This window comes from Arachis ipaensis, chromosome B10 (genome assembly GCF_000816755.2).
Source record: "Arachis ipaensis cultivar K30076 chromosome B10, Araip1.1, whole genome shotgun sequence".
Classification (NCBI taxonomy): domain Eukaryota; kingdom Viridiplantae; phylum Streptophyta; class Magnoliopsida; order Fabales; family Fabaceae; genus Arachis; species Arachis ipaensis.
In genome coordinates, this window is record NC_029794.2 from 5,824,884 (window position 1) to 5,831,017 (window position 6,134).

General features: G+C 36.6%; 2 protein-coding genes and 1 long non-coding RNA gene across 3 annotated transcripts in view; all 3 read left to right on the forward strand.

Moving 5' to 3' along the window:
- LOC107621499 (receptor-like serine/threonine-protein kinase SD1-8) overlaps window positions 1–6,134 on the forward strand; it is a 78,630-nt gene that overhangs the window by 42,248 nt on the left and 30,248 nt on the right. The gene's annotated exons all lie outside the window — the stretch shown is intronic.
- Window positions 1–6,134, forward strand: part of LOC107621495 (receptor-like serine/threonine-protein kinase SD1-8) — a 70,277-nt gene that overhangs the window by 34,397 nt on the left and 29,746 nt on the right. The gene's annotated exons all lie outside the window — the stretch shown is intronic.
- On the forward strand, window positions 3,172–5,510 carry LOC107621510. Its single transcript, XR_001615838.2, has 2 exons — window positions 3,172–3,575; window positions 3,667–5,510. It is a non-coding gene; the product is annotated as an uncharacterized LOC107621510 (long non-coding RNA).

Genomic DNA, 6,134 nt, shown 5'->3' on the forward strand with positions numbered 1-6,134 from the left:
CTAGTCGTTAATTTTATGCCATTTCATTCTGGGGTTAGCTACAAGTGTTATCATGATAATTTATATCCAAGTCGTTGCACATGTAAAATCCAAAGGAGTGGAACAAAAGAGGATCTCATATTTTTTGCCTAATAACAAAATATTCCATTCTGACCAGTGAACTCTTTCATGTTGGTATACTAATGAAAAATTGTTTGCTCAAAAGAAATTAATATTTTCTAAGAGGTTGCTTCAGCCTCAACATTTTGTCCAACCTAAGATATGTTAATGTCTAATAGATCCTTGGATTCAACTTGTTCCATAATTACCAGCGTTAAACTCAGAAGGCAGAAATCACGGTGCCATAAGGTTGTGGTTTTGTTGGCTAATTTACAAATAAACTAACGGAGCTGATGCACATATAGGTTTTTAGGGTCTCTCACATGAACACTGTATTATTTCGAGGTTCTTAACATGTATAGTTTTTTTTGTCACGAGCTAATGCTTCTTTGTTTCTTGGAATCATTTGAAAATTTTTTTGTAGCGGCGGCTAGAGTTCGTTTCTGGCAATGATTCCAGTCCATACCCCATTCGCGCCAACGCGGGTAAGGAAGTCCCTCTCTTTTATCGAGTTGGTGCACCGGGCTTCATGGACGGAGGAGACCTCCCGCACGTAAGTCCTATAACCTTCCTTGGTTCCCGCCTTTGTGTTGTTTACACGACATTTATGAGTGGGAGAAATAAAATATCATGCCGGAAACCTGTGCAGTGTATTGAGGTTGTGTTCCGCCCTCCCGCCGGTGTCAACTTTATGACTGTTGAGTTAGCGGTCGCTGCGTACGTCTTCGGTCGGAAGCTGTCGATGAAGTACGTTCCCTCATTCTTCAACTTATTTTAAAAGTTTGATTTTTGCACTTGTTACTTGTATGTCCTTGTGGTTTGTAAAGGTGCTTTAGCCATCACCTTATGCATGTTAACTTCGTGATTTCATTCCTGATGATAGATCATTATTTTGATTCTTTCATGAAGTATCACGATAAGCCATCTGTTTAGCACTGTGTATTTCTTATTAGCTAATTACTTTAAGGTTTTATTAGTTGCTAACATCCATATCTTTGTGCATGGCTCCTGACCAAAGTTATCCCTTTTTTGCTCAATCCCATAAAGCTTAGTACAACTGCTCCCCCACCCCCCAAACCCATTTATTTTTCGATTTGTGGCAAAATCAAAGAACCATGCGTGTTTAGCCCACCAAAAATTCAAGTTCTGTAAGAAATGGAAAATTAAAGGAAGGCCTTAGGCCCGTTTTCAACCTACATATACTGCAGCCCAAAAAAATTAGAATTTTGGTTTATCCTTTCCATTCAAATTTCCAACTCCATTAAAAATTAAAAGATTCATCAAGTCCAACGGAAAACTACTTGCTATATAATAATTACCAAAACCATGCATTACAAATAACCAGCATGAATAATTTGTTGTAATGTGTTTCACACATTCCTAGTTTTACGTTGAAGTCCCAATAAATTTATTCCCTTTTGCTTTGCTGCTATATTTTCCAACTATTCTTTGCTACAGTTTTGTTTCTTTGATCCCAATTTCGCTTGATGGAACCTTGCAGGGAGGTGCTGATCCCCAATGAACACTGCCAGGGAGACAGGCAAGCTTTGTGGACGTTGCGACACTCCCGTACTAGTAGCTCCAGGTTTTGCACAAGCTCTAGAATAGTGTGCCTAGACGACAGAAATTTTTTAAGATGGGAATTGATGCCCTCACACCGAGATGTCGTGCGAAACCCAGCGCAAAACTTGCGACGCAAGTACGCATTTGCCCACATCTTCCTCTTTTAATACAATTGTAACGCCCAATACTTATTAAGTAACCCATATTGTTCAGCAACCTGTGCCCATTCACACTCAAACTCTTCAACCTCCATGTCAGCATACAACCACTTGGCAAAGACATCACGGAACATCTGCTCATTGCTGTTCGAGGTCACATTCTTCTGCAGATGCCATGCACACAACCTATGGGTCGCCCCTAATCAGCAAAAACTGATTACTAGTTTTAACACCTAATTACCCCATCTAACCAAAGACCTTCCCTCACGTGCTCCCATCAGCTTTTCCTGCAACTCCTGTTAAGGCCTGATCACCTTGTCCCCTCCATATACCACATGTCATCGCCACAGCCTGCCACCCATTATCTACACATATAGATACTATCTTGGTGTCTATACCGAAGACTTTGCCATAAAATTTTTATCAATATTAAGACCTAGTTGATAAACTACGTCTTGTAGAATAATGATCATCTTTCTACAGGACAGGTGAAAAATATAAGACCTTGCTTGCCATCTTTCAACCAACGTGAAAACTATCACCCAATTATGGTCCCACTCAATTCATGTATGCCACGTGCTCAAAACTAACTTGTTTGACGTATGTCTTGATATGTTCATTGGGCTTCAATAAATTTCATCGCATCCGTAAGAGTTAAGACCTTATTAGGTTAAAAGAAACTTATGCTCAAAATAATACTAATTTTATAAGCTAAAAAACTTAAACATTATATCAGTTAATTTTATATGCGCTAATTTGAATAATTAGATTTTGAACTTTATTTTATAATTTTAAAAAAAATTAATTTAAATATCTCTAATTATTGAATTAGAGTCTTTATTTAAAAAATAAATTATAAATTAATAATTAAATAATATTTTCATAAATATTATTATTTGATTAAATTTAATTTCAAATTATTACTCTAATTTTATTAAAAATACCTATACTAACCCTAATTCTTTTTTCCAATCAAAATCCTAATTTCCAAATTAAAAACCCTAACCCTTTTTTCCCAATCAAAACCCGAATTCCCAAATTAAAAACCTTAACCTTTTTACCCAACCACCTCACTGCCACTCACCTCATCCCCACTCATGACACGCACACACAACCCAACCCACAGCTCACACACTCAACATAAACAGCACTCACTACAAGCACACACACACACAAAGAAGAGAGGAAGAGGAACGGAGAAGAGAGATTGCTGACGGGAGAGGGAGACCCCGCAGCTCGCCGCCGCCGCACTACTCAGGGTTGTCGCATCGCCGTCGCCGGGATGAGGGGAGGCCGCCGCTGCTGTCCGCGAAGTCGTCTTCATCACGGATCAGAACTGAGGCGAGAGAGAGGACCGCGATGGAGGAAGGAATCGCGCCGCCCAGTCGCCGTCCGTGGCGAGTCGTCGCCGGCGTTGTCGCGAGAAGGAGAGAGCCCGCGTCGGAGGAGAAGAGCCGTCGCGTTCTGCCACCGCTGAGGAACCACTCGCCATTAGAACCGTCACTGCGTGTTGTGTTCCGTCACCGCCGCCACGCCGTGTCCCCGTCGCCACCACCCGAAGGCTCTAGCGCTGCCGCTGCTACTATAGCCGCCATCATCTGTTGCATGTGCGAAAGGAGAGAGGGGCCTTGAGAACAAGGAAAGGAGTCGTGTGAGGCTTGTGCCGAGAGGCAGAGGGCTGTTCAGCCGCCACCGCTGCTGCCATGATCACCGGTTTCAAAAAAAAGGGGATGCCGTCGAAGTACCTCTGATATGGTCTAGATCCCTTCCTCTAATTTGCTCTGTTTCCATTCTTGCTCTGCTGCTATTTCATTTGTTACCCTATTCTCGTTTTATTTCATTTCAGCCCCTACAGCTATGATTATTGATAATGTTACTGCTGGTTCTAAGCCGCTGCTGCTGTGAATTTAGAATAAGAGGGTTTGTCGCGTTTAAATTCTGCGGTTTCGACTAACTGAGGTAATGGGTTTGCTTTTAAAGTTAACAGTTTTTAATGTAAGAATGCCCAAAAGGCTTATTGAATAATTGCAAATGATTTATAAGTGTTTAGTATGACTATTTAATGAAGATTGGTTGAATTGTGGTTGTGGATGGTGTTTAATTTGGTGTTATTTGTTAAACTGAAATATGAATTAAGTTTTATGAATTGTGTTTAGATTGAAGCTGTGATTGTTATTGGAATTTTTAGTCATGTCAATTTCTCGGTTTGGTTGTTGATTTGAGACTTATTTGATGATAGTGGGCTTTGTTGCAAGCTGGTTTGGGAATTATTGTTAACTGAGATGCTAGCTTGATTGGATATTATTGTATTGAATGTTAAAGTGAAATGTTGGTTACTAAACTGAAATAAAGTAAATTGATTATTGAGAATTATGCTGTATTGATGTTTGTGGAATCAGACTAGTGAATTGTTGAAGAAATGAGGAAGCCCGAAGGGGTGGTGAAGTCTAACTTTCAAGAGGATGTTTGGTTCGAATTTTTTGTAAAAAGCATATGAAAAAGTGGTTTTGTTTTGAAAATCTGGTTTAAATATGTATTTACATTAAGAAACGAACTTTGTATAAAAAATCTGATTTACTGGCTTATTTTGAGAAAAGATTTTGAAATTGAACCTGGTTAGCCTTCAGATTTATAAAATGATTTGGCATTGGATTGGATTGTCTGGTTTATTAGGAATGATCTTTGAGAATCGAAAATGATTTGTTGGGACCCTTGAAGGGTGGCAAAGCCTGGGTTTTAGGTGAAATGTTGCCAAAATTTTTATAAAATTAGGGACTTTATTTGAAATGCTATTTTAAAAAATTTGGTTTTGGAAAGTTAAATTATTTGAGACTTATTTAGTTGGGAAAAGAGTTTTGTTTTCAATTCGATTTATTAAGAAAAGAAAAGTATAGTGTTTTAAACTCAATTTTTTTGAGAAGGGATTTTTCTTTAAGTTATGTTTTGAGTTTGGTTTAATAAGAAAGAAAAGAAGAAGAACGAAAAGTAAAAAAAAAAAGAGATAATTAAAGAAATGTCTGCCACAGGAGAGCAGAGAACAAAGATTAAAGGAATATATTAATTATAGGAATGTCTGCCATAGAAGAGCAGATGCGGCTTTGTTTAGGCCTTAGTGCCAAATGTATAGTGGCGGCGCCCACACACTGAGAACTGTTTTCCAGATGTAAGTTCATTGAGTTGAAATTCACACTGTAAGCGGCCTAGCCGAAAGACTTATAAGCACACTGTATGCATTTGGAAAGCCATATCTGGGACTCGTGCTCGGGTAATGTCGGGAGCGGGTAGACAACCGATACATTAGCTCATGACCTGCGTTAGGGATAGACATGCATTGTGTTGTTTGCACATTTGCATTTTATTGTGCTTGCTTGTCTTATTTCTTTGTGATTGTGCTATTTGTCTTGTTGTGACCTGCTTGTACATTGAATTGAATTTCTTGCTTGTACTATTTGTTTGTGAATGTATTAAAGTGATTACGAATTGATGTTTTGACAGAGAATTAATTATGTGGCTGAGAGATGGGTAATGTGACTAGTTTTATATTTAAAATTTGTTTTGAGTTTAGAGATTTTAAAAAAAGAGGTAATTAGTTAGCTAAAGTAGAACCAAGAGTATTTTCAAAGGGTTTGATAAAAATATAGTTTTATTGAATAAAGTTAATTATTTGTATTTTATTTCATTATTTTTACGGCATTCTCAGTATGAGGCCGTAGACGAATAGTTGGAATTGTTTAGAAGTTAAGTTGTTTTCATAGAGTTCCCTTGCCTTTATTTCTTAAGATTTTATTGTTATACAAAGGGATAAGAGTTGTATTTGAGTTTCATTTGAATTCTTGTGTATAATATTTATTATTATTAATAATTATGTGATTATTATTATTTGAAGATTTTTTATGTGATTTTAATTACTAAAAACAATTTTCTGGAATTTTCTTAAAAATTGAAATGCGACAATCGAACTAAGGCTCAATATTAAATAGTTAAAAAGAAAAACGAGTTAGTAATACTTACTTTTGGTACGATTATGACGTCTTAAAAGTTAGGTGTTACACTCCTCTCATAGCTTAGCAAATTTTGCTCCATAAAAATAACTAAAATAAAATACTAAAAGATTATTATCAATAACTTTCAACTAAAATAAATATTTTACAAATAACAATAATTAAAGTAATCTAATCTAAAAAATTAACCCCAAATAAATATAACCAACAAATGGGACAAGACAATTATAACATATGAATCATAAACTAAAAATAAAAAAAATTTAAACATATTAAATATACATAAAAAATTTAAAAGAAATATTCAATTAAA